This window comes from Balaenoptera borealis, assembly GCF_965194805.1.
Source record: "Balaenoptera borealis genome assembly, chromosome: 15".
In the NCBI taxonomy this organism is placed as follows: domain Eukaryota; kingdom Metazoa; phylum Chordata; class Mammalia; order Artiodactyla; family Balaenopteridae; genus Balaenoptera; species Balaenoptera borealis.
The window spans coordinates 12,677,083-12,701,058 of NC_138871.1; the positions used below are offsets into that span (position 1 = coordinate 12,677,083).

The 23,976-nt window shown below is 41.9% G+C and overlaps 1 pseudogene across 1 annotated transcript; it reads left to right on the top strand.

Moving 5' to 3' along the window:
* Positions 1-2,948: 2,948 nt before the first annotated feature.
* LOC309611760 (inositol polyphosphate multikinase pseudogene) lies at positions 2,949-4,889 on the top strand (annotated as a pseudogene). The gene is made up of 2 exons: positions 2,949-3,460; positions 3,775-4,889. The product of its transcript is annotated as an inositol polyphosphate multikinase pseudogene (transcript).
* The last annotated feature ends 19,087 nt before the right edge of the window (positions 4,890-23,976 follow it).

Below are 23,976 nucleotides of genomic sequence, written 5' to 3' on the forward strand. Positions count from 1 at the left end.
ATTTTATATATTTATATATAATATATAAAAGGAGGTGTGAAAGGAGGAAAACCTGCCATTTGCAACAACATGGATGGACCTTGAGCACATTATGCTCAATGAGGTAAGTCAAAAAGAGAAAGACAAATACTGTATGATATCACTTATATGTGGCATCTAAAACAGTTGAACTTGTAAGAAAGGGATGATCAATGAGGAGTTTTCACCAGGCCACATATACTCGTGCAAACCCAGCCTGTGTCCTCTGCTCCTGTCTCCCACAGAGCTCGTCCCATTTTCCTGCAGAGCAGCGAGGTTGCTTCCATCACACATAACACAACACTCAGGTCCTGGTCCTGCCCCAGCAGGATCACCAGGGTTGGGTATGGAGCTGATTTTCTGCTGACCACTAGCAGGTCTGCCGCAGAGAAGGCTACTGAATCTGTCTGCAGCTTGATGCTGGCTCTCTCTGCTCCAAGGCTCTGGCACTCGCATGGACTATTCCGTGGAGGTCAGGGTGACATCAATGAGCTGTCACCTCCATGACCACACAGGGCCACACAGAACTCCTCCCACTCTCAGACCCCAGGCTCATTTTTTCCATTAAAATCAATCTCAACCTGCTGATTCCTTTCTTTGGTCATTAAAGATGCTTTTGTAGAATCAGCAAAAGTCCCTACCTACAGGGAGGAAAGAATATTCCAGTTCAAAATGCTTCCTTCAGTTCCTGAGGATTCTACATGCAGCAGTAATGGGATTCTTCACCTGCTTGTTTGCCCAGGTCTCATGTTCTCTGGGAACATGTAGTTCTAAAGTCAAAACAGTCAGAGTGACCACAGGACTATGTCCTGTCCCTGGGGAACTGCCTACCACCTCATTTCCCTGCTGTGTTCGGTTCACCCCTTGGGGTAACTGACAGGGTCCTCCTAAGGAAGGTTGCCAACAGACAGATGGACCCACAGAAAGAAAGAAGGGGACCAGACTAAACCAGACAGACAGGCATGCTCCACGAAGGTGCCAGAAGACTAAAGGAGATTCCTGACATCCCAGGAGGTCCTCACAAAACTCACTCCCATAATCATCACTCAGTCTTGTCCATGGGAACCCCAGAGCTACAAACTTGTCCCAAAGACCTGAAAATAGTACAGAGGACCTGATCTGAGACCCTGAGACTCCCCAACTTACAACACACAGGAAAGAACCCAAGGGCCCCACTGTGGTCTCTGAGGGCAGCAGACCCTCATCCCTTCTCTGGAGACGTGCGCTGGACAGGCTACTGCATTGTTAGGTCAGCAACATGTACCCATATTCTCTCTGTCAGTATGTGGCTTCCCATATTAAGTTTTTCCTTCAGCAACAACTTAATTTTAATTGCCAGTCTTTGTTGGTAGTGGTTGTGTATGTTTGGAAATACATTCTCTGTGATGAAGGCTGGCTGACTTGGCTTTCCTGTGATATCTGATTGGCTGGTTTGGTCTTCAATCAAGGGTAAATTTGGAAACTGGTTAGAGCAGAAAGTAAAACAAGCCCCCATCTCTGTAAGAATAGACCCTTGAGTGACCACTCTGCAGGCATCTGGCTGGCTCTGGAGTGACCTCTGTCCCAGCCTCTGGAGAGGAGCCTGGGAAGGGGGCAGCCTCACTGGTACTGCTCAGTCCAGCCTAAGAGCCTTTGGGACCAGAGGCACCTCCCTCACCTCCAAGTCCTCCTCCAGCTGTAGGTGCAGTAAGCCTGCTGCCCTTAGAGGGCTCTAGAGAAGAGCTCTGGTCAGGCCATCAGACATGCAAATCAACTCCAAGGAAGCCTGTGTTTATTTAGCCCCAGGGCTCAGCCTCAATTCCAAAGCAGTACTATCTCCTGCCCTTTGGTACAGAAGCAACGGATTCCAGGGACACTCCAAGATGAGCTCCCAGACCCAGCTCCTTTGTCTCCTGGTGATGGGCTTTCAGGGTAAGCATGTTTCCCACTGCAGATTCTGAGCTAGAACTTTAGCCCTTGACAAAGAGATCATGTGCTCATAGGGACTTTAGAAATTACAATGCAATATGTAGAGTTGTTTTGACTTAACTCTTATTAGCATCCAAGGCAGAGTCCAAGGCTGACAATGAGGCAGAGGCACAAAGAAGCTTGAACCTGTCCTCTTCCCCTGAGGACAATGGAGCCCTCTGTCCATGCCCCCACCCCATGTCCACCCTCTCCTTAGAGGTGCACCAGGGACCCATTTAGACCAGAATGAATGGACTCATCCCTCAGCCCCCCAGGATGGGACTGTCCCATGTTCTGTCACCTTTCACAGCTTGCCCTTGTCCTGAGGACATATCAATAGCCATTTCGATGTGGATTCTTGGTCACAGGCAAAGGTAGAGTTGCCCAGGGGCACTTAATTTTTGGTCATGTTTAAGCATGACATGGTTGTCCTAAGGAGCATGGTTCTTCTAAAGAAAATGTTTTCTCTGAGCCTTTGAGAAAAGTAATACTTTGTGTTGCCTTGGTGGGGTGTCCTTACAGGCTGCTGGGGACAGATCGCACTGACCCAGTCTCCAGAGACCCTGGCAGCATCTCAAGGAAGCTTTGTCTCCATAACATGTAAAAGCAGCATGGAGGTAGGTACTTCCATGGCCTGGTACCAACAGAAACCCAAGGAGGCTCCCAGGCTGCTCATCTTTGGAGCTTCTGCCCGGGCCTCAGGAACCCCGTCCAGGTTCCAAGGAAGTGGCTCTGGCTTTGACTTCTCCCTCGCCATCCATGGAGTACAAGCTGAAGATGTCGGGGTGTATTACTGTCAGCAGCACATCAGCCCGCCTCTCACAGTGACAGGCCCTCAAATAAAAATATCCTTTCTGGGCAGTAGGAAGCTCGCGGCGGAGGCGGCGGTGCTGGCGGCGCTGACGCGCGCGCGGCAGCTAAGGGGACTGGAGGACGGCGGGAGGGGGCGGGGGCACGGGAGGTGGGGCCGCCGTTGCCGTCAAGGCCCCAGGGAGCGCGGGGCGCCACCGCCGCCGCCGCTTATCCGCTGGGGTCAGTCTCCTGGGCTGCGCCCGGGTCGGCGGCCGCGGCGGCTGAGCAGCGAGAGCCGGGAGCCGAGAGACGCGCTCCGCCGAGAGTTGGGCAGGGCAGAGCCCGCGCCTTCGCGGCGTCATGGGCCCCCTCCTCGGGCCACAGAGGGCACCAGCCGCAGGAACCCCCGGGCCTCCTCGCGGCCGAGCCTGAGCGACCCCCGGGTTCTCCGGCGTCCCCTCCCTCCGCCTTATTTTCTTCCCTGCTCTCGCTGCTGCTGCCGCTTCAGCTCTCCGTTATGGCAACGGAGCCGCCATCCCCTCTCCGGCTTGAGGCGCCCGGCCCCCCAGAAATGCGGACCCCACCGGCGGGCGAGACCGCCCGCGAGGGCACCCCGAAGCCGGCGGGCGGCAGGCTCCGCTTCCTCAACGGCTGCGTGCCCCTCTCGCATCAGGTGGCCGGGCACATGTATGGGAAGGACAAAGTGGGAACTAGTCCAGGATCATTTGTTGCATTTAGTTGTCATGTCTCTTGGAATTCTTTAATTTGATTTCTATACCCATACTACTCTAGAAAACAAACCTAGAATAAAGAGTGCAAGATGAGATTCCCTTTTACTGAAGGCAGGATCTTAGTTCCAGGACGAGGGATCAAACCTGTGCCCCCTGCAGTGGAAGCGCAGAGTCTTAACCACTGGACTGCCAGATCCTGGAATTCATTCACTGGGAGAATGTCTGGTATTACTATCTTCTACTCCATGTCTGCTTTCTCTGAAAACTTGGAGGGGGTGTTTTGCAGAGTATACTGCAACATCCAGATGGCACAGTTCTGAAACAGTTGCAGCCACCTCCAAGGGGTCCAAGAGAGCTGGAATTCTATAATATGGTTTATGCTGCTGATTGTACTGATGGTGTTCTTTTAGAGCTACGAAAATATTTGCCAAAATATTACGGTATCTGGTCACCTCCCACTGCACCAAATGATTTATACCTAAAACTGGAAGATGTGACCCATAAATTTAATAAGCCCTGTATAATGGATGTAAAGATAGGGCGGAAAAGCTATGATCCTTTTGCTTCATCTGAGAAGATTCAGCAACAGGTCAGCAAGTACCCATTAATGGAAGAGATTGGGTTCTTGGTGCTTGGCATGAGGGTTTATCATGTTCATTCTGATAGCTATGAGACACAAAACCAGCACTATGGGAGAAGCTTAACAAAAGAAACTCTAAAGGATGGAGTCTCCCGTTTTTTTCATAATGGATTCTGCTTAAGAAAAGATGCTATTGCTGCCAGTATTCAGAAGATTGAGAATATTCTGCAGTGGTTTGAAAGCCAGAAGCAGCTTAACTTTTATGCAAGTTCATTACTGTTTGTTTATGAAGGTTCATCTCAGCCAACTACTGCAAAATTGAATGACAGAACTTTAGCAGAAAAGTTTTTGTCCAAAGGACAGCTCTCAGACACAGATGTACTAGAGTACAATAATAACTTTCATGTGTTAAGTTCCACAGCAAATGGAAAAATAGAGGCTTCAGTGGGCAAAAGCTTGTCCAAAATGTATGCTCGTCACAGAAAAATGTATTCAAAAAAGCATCACAGTCAGACTTCGTTGAAAGTTGAAAATATAGAGCAAGACAATGGGTGGAAAAGCATGTCACAGGAACATTTAAACGGAAACGTACTTTCCCAACTGGAAAAAGTCTTCTACCATCTTCCCACTGGTTGTCAAGAGATTGCGGAAGTAGAAGTGCGAATGATAGACTTTGCTCATGTGTTCCCTAGCAACACAGTAGATGAGGGATATGTTTATGGGCTGAAGCATTTAATTACTGTACTGCAGAGTATTTTAGACAATTGAATCCTTTGCTGCAATCTTTTAAAGGGGTGGGGCAATCATAATGAAGAGTGGCAGTTAATAAAAAAAAAAAAAAAAAAAATATCCTTTCTGGTCTAATGATGCCCACTTGGTGAAAAGACACCTGCTTCCTGCAAGAAGCCACAATGTGAGAGGTAAAATGTCCATATTTTAGATGCCCATATTCTCAGAGTCTAAGTTTCTGTGCTGGGTGAAGCAGGGGCAGGCAGAAGAGGTATTGCCTCACATTTAAACTGGATCTACGTAGGGGAAAAGGTGGAGGAGATTAGAGCCAAGCTGTGATCCAGACAGAAGCTTTAAATTGATTTTTTTGTTGTTGTTATTTCCATTATCAACTGCAGCATAAAAGAACACCCCCAAATCACAGCTTTAAAAAGCAACAATTTATTATGTCTCGTGATTCTGTGGGCTGGCTGGGTGCTTTCTCTGCTGCTTTGCCAGGGGCTCACCCATGCTGCTGCAGTCAGCTGAAGGTCACCTGGGCTGAAAGATCCAAGCTGTTCTCAGCCACAAGTCTGCCTATTGGTTCTGGTTGATGAGTGGGGAGTCTTGGCTTTTCTCTTAGGCACATGTAAGGGAAGTGGAGGTTGGTGAGTGACCTGCACCTCAGGTGCAGGCTCTAAAGAGTGAATTGAATATAGAGAATTTTAAATTAGTAATAATGTTACTTTTTATTATCACTGTGCACAGAAAATTCTGAACAATTCTCCTCCCCACAGGAATGACCACTCCCACTCCCCTAGCCATCCTTGTCATGCCACTGGATGGCCTGCTCACATGTCTGGTGGTCAGTGCCAGCTGTTTGCCCGGAGCCTCAGTTTTCCTCCATGTGACCTCTCATCCTCTAATAGGCTACATCTGCTTTCTTACATTCAAGAGGGGAGATGGAAGCTGCAACACTATTTGAGACCCGCTATCCAAAACTGGCACAGGGTTCTTTTAACCACATTCTGTTTGTCAAAGTAAGACCCAAACCCAACTTGATTCAAGACTTGATGAAATAGTCTTGATTAGAGGAACATGCAGCAATGTTTTTCTGATCTACCATAACTGTCTGAGTTATAAATTTAAGGATGACAAAGAAGAATGGCTGCAATATTTATCGAGTGCTTATTATGTTCCATGAATTGAGCTAAGTCTTGGTATGAGAAGGGTGTTTTATTCTCATCTTCCAGTAGAAAACCCGGTGGCAGAGAGAGGTTATAAAATGTGTTCAAGGTCATCCAGATAGTAAAGCCAGATTCTAATCAGAAAATCCAATTCATAGAAGGGAGTGAGTATTATGAGAATACAGCAGGATTCTGTGTAGGTAGCTGATTGGAAAGATTCTGTGAGAGGCAAGGACACTGGTACTAGACAAGGTTCTACATGTAACTTGCTGAGGACAGAGTTTTGGATCTCTTAATACCTTTTTTTTTACACCTTTGTTGGAGTATAATTGCTTTACAATGGTGTGTTAGTTTCTGCTGTGCAACAGTGAATCAGCTGTATGTATACATATATCCCTATATCCCCTCCCTCTTGAGCCTCCCTCCCACCCTCCCTATCTCACCCCTCTAGGTCATCACAAAGCACCGAGCTGATCTCCCTGTGCTATGTGGCTGCTTCCCACTAGCCATCCATTTTACATTTGGTAGTGTATATATGTCAGTTCTACTCTCTCACTTCGTCCCAGCTTCCCCTTCCCCTCCTGTGTCCTCAAGTCTGTTCTCTAGATCTGCGTCTTTATTCCTGTCCTGCCACTAGGTCACTAGGTACATCAGTACTCTTTTCTTTAGATTCCATATATATGCATTAGCATACAGTTCTTAATACCTTTTTGTACCTTCATTGACAGTTCTGAAGCTAATCAGTGTGACTAACTAAGATGACATTTGTAATCACTTAGAACCAGAGGGAAAATGTGATATTTCATTTTATTAAGATGATGACAAAAAAAAAAAAAACCCACAAGAAAATAACATACAAGCAATAGAGAAAACACTAGACTGAGGCCGTTTGATCAGAGATTAAGACTCTTAGTAGGGAGTAAATTGACCTTCTCCTTGCAGAAGACAGAGAAAGCCAGGAAAGGAGATGTGAAATAAAGGCACAATCTTGGTTACTCAAAGGAAACCTAAGAGGAAATGATGATTCTTTTTCCTGAGTGCCAACAGGCAGAAGGAATATTCTCATTCAAAAATAAATAATTAAGAGTGATTATAGTTACAGCATACTCAACACAGTGTGCTGGGAATCCTGGAGCAAAGAGAAGTGGACAAATAATCCCAGATCTCCAATATATCCCAAATCTGACCACCCCTGATCACCTCCCCCTTCACTGCCCATCCTGGTGCAAGCTTCCATCATCTTTTACCTGGACCAGGGCCACACCCTCCCCAAAGATCAACATGTCTATTCTCAAGTCAGCAGTCAGGGGAATCTTTTAAAATGTGAGTTAAGCTTGTCCTCTGTTCAAAATCTTGCACTAGATTCTACTTCACACAGAGGAAAAGCTCAAATCCTTACAATGCCTATCAAGCCCCAACTGACCAGGACCCTCCCTGTTACTTCTCAGACCCCATCTCCTATGGCTCTGTCCACTGACTCACTGGGCTTCAGCCTCACTGGCCACCTGGCTCTGCCTTGAACAAGCCACACACAGTCCTGCCCTTGGACCTCTGGTCTTACTGGTCCCTCTGACAGCAAAACTTTTCCTCCAAACATGCATTGTGTTAACTCCTCATCCATCAGTTCAGCCCAAAGCTTCCCTTCTCAATGATCACCCCAATCCCACATGAATAGTACATCCTGCTCTACACTTTTGTTCAAAGCACTTCTCAAGTTTACTTATTTCTTTTTTTAAATTTTTGGTCACACCCTGTGGCTTGCAGGACCTTAGTTCCCCAACCAGGGATTGCACCCTTGCCCTTGGCAGTGAAAATTTGGAGTCCTAACCACTGGGCTGCCAGGGAATTCCCAAGTTCATTTATCTCTTTATGATGTTTACCCTTTAGAGTCTGATTCTCTCTAGTAGAATTTCAGCTCCATAGGGTCAGGGACATTTGTTTCCTGTGAGCACTGACGTATCTCAGTGTTACACAAGAGTACCTGGCATATTCAAGGTGCTCAATAAACATCGCTGCATGAAGGTTGTACATTCTCATTAAGAAGAAAAATGGGGGCTTCTCTGGTGGCGCAGTGGTTGAGAATCTGCCTGCCAATGCAGGGGACATGGGTTCGAGCCCTGGCCTGGGAAGATCCCACATGCCGCAGAGCAACTAAGCCCGTGAGCCACAACTACTGAGCCTGCGCGTCTGGAGCCTGTGCTCCGCAACGGGAGAGGCCGCGACAGTGAGAGGCCCGCGCACCGCGATGAAGAGTGGACCCGGCTTGCCGCAACTAGAGAAAGCCCTCGCACAGAAACGAAGACCCAACACAGCCAAAAATTTAAAAATAAATAAATTAATTTAAAAAAATTTATTAAAAAAAAAAAAAAAGAAGAAGAAAAATGACCACAAAGAAAGTAAAAGCATCCCCTCTAAGACAGTGTATCATTAAGGTATTAAATTTGTGCTGTGCTATTGCACTAAAGTAAGCAAGAAACAGAGTAGCTAAGGAAAAGCTCATGCATCTGATAGCAGGAAACCTGGTAAGTCCAGAGTAAGCTAGAGTGAGGATTTCAGAGGTGATATAAAAGTACATGAAAGGGCTAAATTCACAACCTGTTTTTAAAAGTCATTTTGATTAATTTTCTTTCCAAATTTTTAAAATTGCTCCTCTGATGTATTCAGCTTTCATTTTTGTATGCACTGATGATGTGCTAGGCACTCATCTAAGGACTGCAGTTTTAGCAGATCAAGGTTACATTGTATTGGGTAGGGGTGGGCAGTAAACAAACATTTTAATTTCTAATACTTTCTTGTTTCTATGGTAGAAACTTAGATAACTGATTTTAAATCTATTTTGTTAATAAAAAAACCTCTTAAAACTCTATATTACTCTCTAAACACTGCTTTTGCAACATCTGACAAATGTTGACATTTTGTGTTTTTATTATCCTACAGTTTAAAATGTTTTCTAATTTTCTCTTTCTGATCCACTTGGTATTTATAATTCCGTTGCTTGATTTCAAATATTTGGGGATTGTTTTCAGATTCTTTTTATATCTGGTTTGATTGTGTTGTTGTCAAGTAAAATATACTTAAGAAATTTAGTAAACTTTATAGCCCAGCATATTGCCCATTTTGGTAAATGCTCTATTGTCACTTTAAAAAAGATATACTTTATTTGTGGGAGTATTGTTTCTCAAAGTCTATTTGTTCAAGATATTTAATAGTACTATTCAGATCACTTATGGCATTACTGCTTCACTGAGTGTTTTTTAGGTTTACACTTTATCTCTCAATTGACTCTTTGGCTACACCTTGATTGACTGATTGACTGATTTTTTCCCAGAAGTTATTGTAGTGTAGTCGTTTTCATCTAGGGAAATTTTTACCCCTTCTAACCTGGGAACATTTGGAAATCTCCGGAGACAATTTTATTGTCACAACTGGAAGGCAAGGGGGTGGGCTGTGGCCTTGGCCTCCAATGGGTAGAGGCCAGGATATTGCTAAACAACCCGTGAGGCACAAAACATCTCCCCACCACACACACACAAATTATCATGGTCCAAAATGTCAATAGACCCACACTGAGAAATCTTGTTCTATGGGTTATTTGTATCCATAACTATACCAATCTCCAATAAATTAATATTTTTCCACGACACGGTCTAATGTGACTCACTTACAGCTGTCTACTGTCATTTAGCCCCTGCCATTCTTTGTGCTATTTTTACCATGAATTTTAAAACACACAGATGTTTTAAAACCGACAATATGTTTTTATTTGCTTTTTTTTAAAATAATCGGGAGTCTCTAAGGAATTTTTTTTTTTTTTTTTAATATTTGAACATCTCAGACCTTCCTGTTTGGTCTATTTTCACTAAACTGTCTGACTTTAATCCCTTTACTTTTTTTAAAAAAAATTATTTATTTATTTATTTATTTATTTTTGGCTGTGTTGGGTCTTCGTTTCTGTGCCAGGGCTTTCTCTAGTTGCAGCGAGCGGGGGCCACTCTTCATCGTGGTGCGCGGGCCTCTCACTATCGTGGCCTCTCTTGTTGCGGGGCACAGGCTCCAGACGCGCAGGCTCAGTAGTTGTGGCTCATGGGCCCAGTTGCTCCGTGGCATGTGGGATCTTCCCAGACCAAGGCTCGAACCCGTGTCCCCTGCACTGGCAGGCGGATTCTCAACCGCTGCACCACCAGGGAAGCCTCTAAGGAAATTTTAACCAGAGAAAAACTCTTTTACATTTACCTGTGTGTTTGCCATTTGCAGTGCTCCACACTTCTGTTGTGTCTCTAACTGGTAAAATTTCTCTTCAGCCTGAAGAATTTTCCTTGGTGTTTCTTATTCAAATCTGATGGAGACAAATTGTCTCAGTCTCTTTTTTTGATATTTAAATGTCTTTATTTCACCTTTATTTTTTTAATTATTTTATTTTATTATTATTATTATTTTAATTTATTGTTCACTGCGTTGGGTCTTCATTGCTGCGTGTGGACTTTCTCTAGTTGCGGTGAGCAGGGGCTACTCTTCGTTGCGGTGCTTGGTCTTCTCACTGCGATGGCTCCAACAAGAGTCGCAGAGCACGAGCTCTAGGTGCGTGGGCTTCAGTAGTTGTGGCACGTGGGCTCAGTACTTGTGGCTCACGGGCTCTAGAGCACAGGCTCAGTAGTTGTGGCGCATTGGCTTAGTTGCTCCACAGCATGTGGGATCTTCCTGGACAAGGGATGGAACCCGTGTCCCCTGCATTGGCATGTGGGTTCTTAACGACTGCACCACCAGGGAAGTCCCCCTCACCTTTATTTTTGAAGGACATATATTCTGGATATGGATCTAAGTTAATGTATTTTTTCTTCAATGTTTGAAGATGCTGTCTTGTATTCTGCTTTGCATTTTGTGTGTGTGCACAAGATGTGTGCAGTCACTTTTTGTGGACTGCAAAATGAAAATTCAGTTTGTTGTTTTTCAGTAACTTGTTCCTGAATCTGATTGTTTTTAAAGTTTTCTCCTTATGATGTTTCCTCAGTTTGTCTAAGATGTACCTAAGTGTAATTTTCTTTGTGTTTTTCCTACTTGGGGTTTGTTGAGCTTCTTGGATATGTGGGTTAACATTTTTCATCAGCTTTGGGAAATGTTCAGTCATCATTTCTTCAGCTTGTTTTTCTCTCACTATTCTATGCACTGTCAATTTAAGCTGCATTCTGCTGGGTAGTTCTTCATCTTGGTTGGGATTCCTTATAGTTTGTGCTCAGCTGCAGGCTAGGGAGAGAGAGAGAGGAAGACGGAGGGAGAGAGGAGGAGAGAGCGAGAGAGAGAGAGAGAGAGATCTGCAATTCTAGCCTGGGCTCCCTCAGAGGTTGCCTGGCCTGTAGGCTCCCCTAGAATAGCTTTACCTTTGATAACTGGACTCTCTTCCACATGGTCTTTAATCTTCCATGGTCTTCAGATATGACTCGATAGCATGTCAGCTATAGGAGGCCAAGAAACTAAGGAGAAATTATGCAAGGTCTTTTCTGGTCTACATTTGGAGCTGACACAACATCTTGTCTGCCACATTCTATTGACCGAAGCAAGTCACAGGCAGCCCAGAATCAAGGGTGGGCAGATAGACTCCACCTCCTGATGAAGGAGCTGCAGAGTCACATTGCAAGGGATGTGCCACAGGGAGGGAAGTCACTGGAGGAAGGAGTCCTTGAGGGACTGGCGAGCACAGCACCCACACTGCAGTGTAAGGATCCAGGTTCACTCTGCTGAGAAGACGGTGGTTCAATCTGGAGAACACTGGAGACATGTGGGTCATGTTTACTCTCTGGGGCCAGAAGGGATACCATGCTGACTGTTTCCAGCCTCCATGACTCCATGAGAGAAACTCACCACTGGCTGCAGGCCAGTGACTTCAGCCTAGAAATTTCAAAGATTAGGAGAGACTCCTAAGCTCTGTTTTGTAAAGTGACTGATCAATGTTCTGTGACCTCAGGTAAGTTCTGTGACATTCTCAGATTCTGGGGATAGTCAGCAACTTGGGGGCTCTTGTAATATTGGAAAGATTTCTGTCAATATATAACTTTCCCTTTACAACTTCACCTGTCTGAACATAAACCTTAACACATGCAAGCTTATCTCTCAGCTGAGCCTTGTGGTTCCTCGCAAACAAGGAAATTGCTTTGTGTCTCAAATCCTGTTGGGCAGAAAGGTTTGCAGGGCTCCTAGCAAAGTTGATTAGTTCCCATCTTGATAAAATAAACACCTACAAACTTCAAGAGTAATTTCTCAACAGGATAGTGAGCATATGGGTTCTTTCCTTCATTCCTCCCCTCCTTCTTTCTCTTCTTTCCTTTCTTTCTTTTCTTATTTTTCCTCTTGTACTTTTTCCTCTCTCTATATATATTTGATAACATTATTTTGCATATTTAAATGTTCTCAAAACAAATCCCCTGTGATATTTCACAATTTATATATCCAATTTCATGTACCATATTGCTAAGTTTGCAGTTGAAAATTGTACCTTAAATGTGTCAATTAATTTTAATGTGAATTTTTGAATTAATTAATTTCCATTAAACCAAGAGCATTTATTACATATATTAAACATTCAGAAAATATTTTAAAATTAAAATTGTATACATTTTTAAATGATGCAGGGTTTTCCAGTAATAGCAGGTAATCATAGGAGACCAGGACTCCTGCTCCCCTTTGAGACTATAATGAGAGAAAGATACGTTGAATGCCTGCCTTTATGAGGAGGAAAGCAATGGGATGAAGAAAGCAGTTAATACATCTCATAAGCTTTTAATTAATTGGATATGATTCAAATTAATCAAATTAATTGGATATGATTCTTCCCTTACTATCCTTAAAGTGGGTTTTAAGGCTATAAAAATCTACTTTGAAAGGATGAAAACATTCTGCATAATTTCGATCTGGATTCTTTCCTTTCTTAATCAGTTTGCTAAAAGGAATCCACATAAGGCTATAGGTATAGCATGAGGAAAAAGGGGGGAATTCAGCAAGTATAGGTGTCAAGAGAGTTTGAGCAATTTACATGTATAAATCGTATGTGTTTTGGAGACACAATCAAGCCCTAGCCTGTATATCCTGCTTCTACCTGATGATAGAATGCTCTTGTGCATGCATATATTTATAAACGGGTGGATCAGTTACCACTCAATTCATAAAGAGCAACTCAGGTCACATGGCTCCTTTTCGGCCTATAGCCAGCTAGGGATTAATGGCAAATCAGGACGCATATCTCAAAAAGGGAATTGATATCTTCAGAATGGATTATGGCATTATTCCACTACTCTAGAGGTCTGAACTGTGGTTCTCCTGCTGGAGCTTTCTGCAACCTTTACACAGTGTCCCGATCTACCCCAGGCACTTTAGCATCATTGGTCCACTATAGGTCATAGTGTCCACTGCAGGTTGTACTTAGTGCAGAGTCCTCTTCTGGGGATCACTCAGAACTAGAAACCTTACAAGTTATTAAGAAATGAAGCAGAACACCTGACTCCAAGATGTATATGTAACCTTCAGAATCCAAAGAGGACCAATGAATGTTGACTCTACTTTTTAGTTATGAGGGTTGTGTTTTCATTTCGAAGATAATTTCTTGATATTCCCCCAGCCATTCAAATGCTAGAAACTTATTTGCAACTACAGCCAGGACTACAGAGGGAGTTATAGGTTAGTTGTGTGATTTTTCTTGGACTTCTCTGTTCAGCCACTGAATTCTTGGTTTTTAGCTGACTGTGGCTATTTAATTTTGAAAACCTTTGGAATGATTTCTTAAACCCTGGAAAATTGTAGATGATATTTTCAAATATTTTTTGTACTTCTCCTCCTTACCTCTTCCTCTTCAGGACTTCAATTATACACACAATAGACTGCTTGAAGTTGTCGTATCTCACTAATGCTCAGCTCATTTTATTGTATTTTTTCAATATTTTTCCCCATTGTGCTCAATTTTGGATATTTACTATTGCTAAAATCACTAATCTTTTCTTCTGCAGTACCTAGTCTTGTCACTTGAAACTGTTGGACTCTACTGGTCTTGTTTTTAAACTTTATTAGGACAGACCAAAATGGCATTTGGTATAGGGATAATTTTGCCCCACTACTGAAACAAAGCCTTTCAGAGTACACAATATGATGCCTCATGAATTTTGAGATTTTCTTCTCTGGCGTATGGAAACAACTAATCTTGGCTCTGTGTGAGCTCTGCAGGTTTTTCCTCTAATAAGTTCAGAGAAATTTTTCTATGACATCAGTAAATTCTTCACATGTCTGTATCCATCTGTACATTGTTGAATATGGAGGGGAAACTCTGTAGTTATCCTGGGTTATCTCTCTGTGCTGATAATTTATCACTCCAAGGGCATCAGGGAGTCAGATGTATCATTTAAAGAAATTATAGAACCTATCTTAATGGAAAAGTAGCAAGAAAAACATTGTATGAACATTGAAAATAGCAAAAGATCACTGTACTGAAAGGACACTAGACTGATTCAATCCCTCGGCCTCCAGGAAGAAACGCACTGTCTTTAGTCAAATTCGAGCTGCTCCAATCAGACTTGAGCATCTGGAAGACACTGCACCTGTGCTGTGTTATTGAGATTGGCCAGCCCTGCAGCGGTGCCTAACTCTGCCCCATCCCTTGCTAATTTGCATATTGTTGGAGAACAACCCCTTGCCCTGAAGACTTATTAACAGTCTGGTTATATCTTGTGAGAGAATCAGTCCTTGTCAGGACATAGAGTGAACATGGGGGCCCCCACTCAGCTCCTCTGTCTCCTGCTGCTCTGGATTCCCAGGTAAGGAAGGAGAACACTGGGAATTTGCTCAGCCCAGTGTGGTCAGTACTGCCTGGCCCTTCAGGGAAGTCCTCTTATAATATTAGTAATAACATGGATTTTTTTTTTTTTTATGTTTCCAGTCACAGGTGCCAACTGTGAAACCCAGATGACCCAGTCTCCATCTTCCCTGTCTGCATCTCTAGGAGACAGAGTCACCATCACTTTTCGGGCCAGTCAGAGCACTGGCACTTTGTTAGCCTAGTATCAGCAGAAACCAGGGGAAGCTCCTAAGCTCCTGATCTATATTGCATCCAAGTTGGAAACTGGGGTCCCATCCAGGTTCAGTGGCAGTGGATCTGGGACAGATTTCATCCTCACCATCAACAGCCTGGAGGCTGAAGATGCCGCAACTTATTACTGTCCGCAGTTTGGTGGTATACATCCCACAGTGTTACACACCAGAACATAAACCACTCAGAGACGCAGATGTGTGAGACTGGGCTGCCCCAGCTGCTCCTGGAGCCCTCATCTGCTGAGAGTGTTTCTCAGATACACCCACACTTTGAATGTGACTGGAAGGTTTGGTAGGAGTAGCAGGGAGCATCCTCAGCACACTAACTCCCTTTGCCCCTCCTCAGCCCCAGCAGCATGACACTTCATCATCTGATTTAATAAAGGACAGGTGATTACACCTGAAGGGTCTTGTTTATGGTACCAGTCAGGGGTCATTCAGCAAAAGCCAGTCTACATACTCCAAGCAGGGATTTTTTTAAATACATGGAGTGTGAATCTAAACTATAACCTTTTAAAGTCTGGGGAGTATGATATTAAGTGAAGCAGTGGAAGAAATAAGTGATTCCCTGGTGCTCCAGGTGTGGGAATTATGCCCCCTGCTGTGGGAATTGTAAGATTCAGCACCGTCCATGACCGGACCCAGAAGGATACTTACCCCCCTGGAAACTGGGTGAGAATAAGCGGACTTATTACCCACTATAACCTGTGGACCGGCAGAGCCAGTGAACCTACTCTAACCCCACTCAGTTGTAGTCTGGGAACACCTGAAGAGTGCTTACCTAGGTAGATATCCATACACACTCACATGTTGCTCCAGCAATAGCCCTCCTTGATATTTACCAAAATTAGTTTAAAACATATATCCACGTAAAAACCTACACAGGGATGTTAATAGCAGTTTTCTTCATTGTTGCTCAAATATGGAAGCAAACAAGATGTTCTTCAGTAAGGGAAGGGGTAAATAAACTGTTGTATGTTCAGACTGTGGAATATTATTCAGCTCTAAAAAGAAATAGCTATGAAGCCATGAAAAGACATGGAGCAAACTTAAATGCATATTACTAAGTGAAAGAAGTCAATCTGAAAAGGCTGCATATTGTATGATTCCAACTATATGACATTCTTAATGGAAAGACTATGGAGATAATAAAAAGGTCAGTGGTTGCCAGAGATTGGGTGCAGTGGGGGACATAAATGAATAGGCAGAACACAGAGATTTTTCAGGGCTATGAAAATACTCTGTATAATATTAAAATGATGTAAAACATTTCATTATACATTTGTCCAAACCCACAGAATGAACAACACCAACAGTGAACTCTAAGGTAAATTATACACTTTCAATGATCTTGATGTGTCAGTGTAGGTCCATCAATTGTAAGATGTACCACATTAGTGAGTGATGTTGATAATGGGGGCGGCTGTACATGTGTTGGGCTGGGGGCATATGCGGAATCTCCTTACCTTCCTGTCAATTATTTGACCAATATATTTTAAGCGTCATTTATGTTGGTGGTGTGGCAGTAATTTGTTCCTTTTCATTGCAGAATATCTTGTATATGAGTATATCAAAATTAATTTATTCATTCTTTAATTAAGGAGTTGTTTTTAGCTTTTATGAATATAGTTGTTTTTGGAATATTCTTGCAATGTCTTTTGTGGACTTATGTACTCATTTCCATTGGGTACATTCCTAAGAGTGGAAGTGCCAAGTCATAGGATTGGGATGGGTTTGGTAAAATTGCAAAACAGTTTTCCAAAATGGTGAACATATTAAAATCCACCAACCATGTATAAAAGTTCCAGTTGCTGCAGTCTTTTCCAATATGAGGTATTGTCAGACTTTTTAAAAAAATCTGTATTGGTAAACCTGAAATGATGTTGTATTTAAAATTTATATTTCCCTGATGACCAATTGTGTTGAATGACTCTTTATATGTCTACCTATACATGTTTATGCATATTTATGTAATATGAATCACATATAATACATAAATTATATATCATTTGAAATTCTTAATTATAAAGCACTCTATTATCTCTTTTGTTCTTTTGTGTTTGCTTCATGTGTTTATGTGTGTGTTCTGTTCAATAAATTTTTGCCTACCTTTAGGGTCTAAAGATATTTTCCTATACTTTCTTCTAGAAGCATCAGTATTTTACCTCTCACATGAAGACTATACTCTAATTCATATTTTTGCCTGGTATTAGATGGGTCAAAATTTCATTCAAATTTCTCATGTTATTTACATTTCCATATCTAATAGCTCCTCGCCACTTATTGTGAAACAAAAACAAACAAGCAGCTCAATATCAAAAGAAAAAGAATAACCCAACCAAAAAATGGACTAAAGATCTAAATAGACATTTCTCCAAAGAAGACATACAGATGACCAAAAAGCACATGAAAAGATGCTCAACATCACTTATTATTAGAGAAATGCCAATCAAAACAACAGTGAGGTATCACCTCACACTGGTTAGAATGGCCATCATCAAAAAATCTACAAACGATGGATAAGAGTGTTACCAGAGGAGGAGGAACCAAGATAGCGGAGTAGAAGGACGTGCTCTCACTCCCTCTTGCGAGAACACCAGAATCACAACTATCTGCTGGACAATCATTGACAGGAAGACACTGGAACTCACCAGAAAAGATACCCCACATCCAAAGACAAAGGAGAAGCCACGATGAGATGGTAGGAGGGGCACAATCACAGTAAAATCAAATCCCATAACTGGTGGGTGGGTGGGTGACTCACAGACTGGCGAACACTTATACCACAGAAGCCCACCCACTGGGGTGAAGGTTCTGAGCCCCACGTCAGCCTTCCCAACCTGGGGGTCCAGCAACGGGAGGAGGAATTCCTAGAGAATCAGACTTCGAAGCCTAGTGGGGATTGCAGGACTTCGACAGGACTGGGGGAACAGAGACTCCACTCTTGGAGGGCACACACAAAGTAGTGTGCGCATCGGGACCCAGGGGAAGGAGCAGTGACCCCGGGGAGACTGAACCAGACCTACCTGCTGATGTTGGAGAGTCTCCTGCAGAGGCAGAGGGTGGCTCTGTTTCACCACGGGGACAAGGAAATTGGCAGCAGAAGTTCTGGGAAGTACTCCTTGGCATAAGCCCTCCTGGAGTCTGTCATTAGCCCCACCAAAGAGCCCAGGTAGAATCCAGTGTTGGGTTGCCTCAGGCCAAACAACCAACAGGGAGGGAACCCAGACCCACCCATCAACAGTCAAGTGGATTAAACTTTTACTGAGCTGTGCCCACCAGAGCAAGAGTCAGCTATACCCACCACCAGTCCCTCCCATCAAGCCTCTTAGATAGCCTCATCCACCAGAGGGCATACAGCAGAAGCAAGAAGAACTACAATCCTGCAGCCTGTGGAAAAAAAACCACATTTATAGAAAGATAGACAAGATGAAAAGGCAGAGGGCTATGTACCAGATGAAGGAAAAAGATAAAACCCCAGAAAAACAACTAAATGAAGTGGAGATAGGCAACCTTCCAGAAAAAGAATTCAGAATAATGATAATGAAGATGATCCAGGACCTCAAAATAAGAATGGAGGCAAAGATCGAGAAGATGCAAGAAATGTTTAACAAAGACCTAGAAGAATTAAAGAACAAACAAACAGAGATGAACAATACAATAACTGAAATGAAAACTACACTAGAAGGAATCAATAGCAGAATAACTGAGGCAGAAGAACGGATAAGTGATCTGAAAGACAGAATGGTGGAATTCACTGCTGTGGAACAGAATAAAGAATAAGGAATGAAAAGAAATGAAGACAGCCTAAGAGACCTCTGGGACAACATTAAACACAACAACATTTGCATTATAGGGGTCCCAGAAGGAGAAGAGAGAGAGAAAGGACCCGAGAAAATATTTGAAGAGATTATAGATGGAAATTTCCCTAACATGGGAAAGGAAATAGCCAGCCAAGTCCAGGAAGTGCAGTGAGTCCCAGGCAGGATAAACCCAAGGAGAAACACGCTGAGACACAAAGTAATCAAAGTGGCAAAAATTAAGGACAAAGAAAAATTATGGAAAGCAGCAAGGGAAAAATGACAAATAACATACAAGGGAACTCCCATAAGGTTAACAGCTGATTTATCAGCAGAAACTCTACAAGCCAGAAGGAAGTGGCATGATATACTGAAAGGGATGAAAGGGAAGAACCTACAACCAAGATTACTCTACCCGGCAAGGATCTCATTCAGATTTGATGGAGAAATCAAAAGCTTTACAGACAAGCAAAAGCTAAGAGAATTCAGCACCACCAAACCAGCTCTACAACAAATTCTAAAGGAACTTCTCTACGTGGGAAACACAAGAGAAGAAAAGGACCTACAAAAACAAACCCAAAACAATTAAGAAAATGATCAGAGGAACATACATATCGATAATTACCTTAAACGTGAATGGATTAAATGCTCCAACCAAAAGACACAGGCTTGCTGAATGGATACAAAAACAAGACCCATATATATGCTATCTACAAGAGACCCACTTCAGACCTAGGGACACATACAGATTGAAAGTGAGGGGATGGAAAAAGATATTCCATGCAAATGGAAATCAAAAGAAAGCTGGAGTAGCAATACTCATATCAGATAAAATAGACTTTAAAATTAAGAATGTTACAAGAGACAAGAAGGACACTACATAATGATCAAGGGATCAATCCAAGAAGAAGATATAACAATTATAAATATATATGCACCCAACATAGGAGCACCTCAATACAAAAGGCAACTGCTAACAGCTATAAAAGAGGAAATCGACAGTAACACAATAATAGTGGGGGACTTTAACACCCCACTTACACCAACGGACAGATCATCCAAAATGAAAATAAATAAGGAAACAGAAGCTTTAAATGACACAATAGACCAGGTAGATTTAATTGATATTTTATAGGATATTCCATCCAAAAACAGCAGATTACACTTTCTTCTCAAGTGCGCACAGATCACTCTCCAGGATAGATCACATCTTGGGTCACAAATCAAGCCTCAGTAAATTTAAGAAAATTGAAATCATATCAAACATCTTTTCTGACCACAACGCTATGAGATTAGAAATCAATTACAGGGGAAAAAAACGTAAAGAACACAAACACATGGAGGCTAAACAATACGTTACTAAATAACCAAGAGATCACTGAAGAAATCAAAGAGGAAATCAAAAACTACCTAGAGACAAATGACAATGAAAACATGACGATCCAAAATCTATGGAATGCAGCAAAAGCAGTTCTAAGAGGGAAGTTTATAGCAATACAAGCCTACCTCAAGAAACAATAAAAATCTCAAATAAACAATCTAAACTTACACCTAAAGGAGCTAGAGAAAGAAGAACAAACAAAACCCGAAGTTAGTAGAAGGAAAGAAATCATAAAGATCAGAGCAGAAATGAATGAAATAGAAACAAAGAAAACAATAGCAAAGATCAATAAAACGAAAAGCTGGTTCTTTCAGAAGATAAACAAAATTGATAAGCCATTAGCCGAAATCATCAAGAAAAAGAGGGAGAGGACTCAAATCAATAAAATTAGAAATGAAAAAGAAGTTACAACAGACACCGGAGAAATACAATGCATCCTAAAAGACTACTACAAACAACTCTATGCCAATAAAATGGACAACCTGGAAGAAATGGACACATTCTTAGAAAGGTATAACCTTCCAAGACTGAACCAGGAAGAAACAGAAATTATGGACAGACAAATCACAAGTAATGAAATTGAAACTGTGATTTAAAATCTTCCAACAAACAAAAGTCCAGGACCAGATGGCTTCACAGGTGAATTCTATCAAACATTTAGAGAAGAGCTAACACCCATCCTTCTCAAACTCTTCCAAAAAATTGCAGAGGCAGAGGAAGGAACACTCCCAAACGCATTCTATGAGGCCACCATCACCCTGATAGCAACACCAGACAAAGATACTACAAAAAAAGAAAATTACAGACCAATATCACTGATGACTATAGATGCAAAAGTCCTCAACATAATACTAGAAAACAGAATCCAAGAACACATTAAAAGGATCATACACCACGATCAAGTGGGATTTATCCCAGGGATGCAAGGATTCTTCAATATACGCAAATCAATCAATGTGATACACCATATTAACAAATTGAAGAATAAAAACCATATGATCATCTCAATAGATGCAGAAAAAGCTTTTGACAAAATTCAACACCCATTTATGATAAAAACTCTCCAGAAAGTGGGCATAGAGGGAACCTACCTCAACATAATAAAGACCATATACGACAAACCCACAGCAAACATCATTCTCAATGGTGAAAACTGAAACCATTTCCTCTAAGATCAGGAATGAGACAAGGATGTCCACTCTCACCACTATTATTCAACATAGTTTTGGAAGTCCTAGCCATGGCAATCAGAGAAGAAAAAGAAGTAAAAGGAATACAAACTGGAAAAGAAGAAGTAAAACGGTCACTCTTTGCAGATGACATGATACTATACATAGAGAGTCTAAAGATGCTACCAGAAAACTACTAGAGCTAATCAATTAATTTGGTAAAGTTGCAGGATACAAAATTTATGCACAGAAATCTCTTGCATTCCTATACACTAATGATGAAAAATTTGAAACATAAAATATGTAAACACTCCCATTTATCATTGCAACAAAAAGAATAAAATACCTAGGAATAAACCTACCTAGGGAGATAAAAGACCTGTATGCAGAAAACTATAAGACACTGATGAAATAAACTAAAGGTGATACCAACAGATGGAGAGATATACCACGTTCTTGGATTGGAAGAATCAATATTGTGAAAATGACTATACTACCCAAAGCAATCTACAGATTCAATGCAATCCCTATCAAATTACCAATGGCACTTTTTACAGAACTAGAACAAAAAAATCTTAAAATTTGTATGGAGACACAAAAGACCCTGAATAGCCAAAGCAGTCTTGAGGGGGAAAAAACGGAGCTGGAGGAATCAAACTCGCTGACTTCAGACTATACTGCAAAGCTACAGTAATCAAGACAATATGGTACTGGCACAAAAACAGAAACATAGATCATGGAACAGGATAGAAAGCCCAGAGATAAACCCACGCACCTATGGTCAACTAATCTATGACAAAGGAGGCAAGGATATACAATGGAGAAAAGAGAGTCTCTTCAGTAAGTGGTGCTGCGAAAACTGGATAGCTAGCTACATGTAAAAGAATGAGATTAGAACACTCCCTAACACCATACACAAAAATAAACTCAAAATGGATTAGAGACCTAAATGTAAGACCAGACAGTATAAAACTCTAAGAGGAAAACATAGGAAGAACACTCTTTGACATAAATCACAGCAGGATCTTTTTTGATCCACCTCCTAGAGTAATAGAAATAAAAACAATAATAAACAAATGGGACCTAATGAAACTTAAAAGCTTTTGCAAAGCAAACGAAACTACAAACAAGACGAAAAGACAACCCTCAGAATGGGAGGAAATATTTGCCAACAAATCAACGGACAAAGGATTAATCTCCAAAATATATAAACAGCTCATGCACTCATGCAGCTCAATATTAAAAAAAACAAACAACCCAATCAAAACATGGGCAGAAGACCTAAATAGACATTTCTCCAAAGAAGACATACAGGTGGCCAAGAAGCACATGAAAAGCTGCTCAACATCACTAATTATTAGAGAAATGCAAATCAAAACTACAATGAGGTATCACCTCACACCAGTTAGAATGGGCATCATAAGAACATCTACAAACAACAAATGCTGGAGAGGGTGTGGAGAAAAGGAAACCCTCTTGCACTCTTGGTGGGAATGTAAATTGATACAGCCACTATGGAGAACAGTATGGAGGTTCCTTAAAAAACTAAAACTAGATTTACCATATGATCCAGCAATCCCACTACTGGGCGTATACCCAGAGAAAATCATAATTCAAAAAGACACATGCACCCCAATGTTCATTGCAGCACTATTTACAGTAGCCAGGTCACGGAAGCAACCTAAATGCCCGTTGACAGACGAATGGATAAAGAAGATGTGGTACATATATACAATGGAATATTACTCAGCCATAAAAAGGAACTAAAGTGGGTCATTTGCAGAGACATGGATGGATCTAGAGACTGTCATACAGAGTGAAGTAAGTCAGAAAGAGAAAAACAAATATCGTATATTAACGCATGTATGTGGAGCCTAGAAAAATGGTACAGATGAACCTGTTTGCAGGGCAGAAATACAGATGCAGATGTAGAGAACAAACGTATGGACACCAAGGGGGGAAAGTGGTGGTGGGGTGTGGTGTGAGGAATTGGGAGACTGGGATTGACATATATACTCTAATATGTATAAAATGGATAACTCATAAGAACCTGCTGTATAAAAAAATACAAAAAAAGAAGACATAATAGTAAGTGTTGACAAAAAGGAGGAAAAACTGGAAACTTCATTCATTCTTGGTGCGAATATAAAATGTGCAGCTACTTTGGAAAACAGTTTGGCAGTTCCTCAAAGTGTCAAGCATAGAGTTACCACATAACCCCAGCAATTTCACTCTTAGGTTTCAACGCAAGAGGAATGAAAATCTATGTCCACACAAAAACTTGTACAAAAATGTTCACAGCAGCACTATTCCTAACAGCTAAATGCAGAAATGACTCAGTGATCATCAACTGATGAATGGATAAATAAAATGTGGCAATTCACACCATGGAATATTATTCAGCAATAAAAAGGAATGAAATACTAATAAATGGTACAACGTGGATGAACGTTGAAGACATGCAGAGTGGAAGAAGCCAATCCCAAAAGATCACAGATGGTGCAGAGATCAATGAAGAGGTGAATGGAACCTTACCCTTATCAGGTTGAGAACTTGGTGGAGAAATTTGATCATATTCACCCATTAATTGCTTCAGA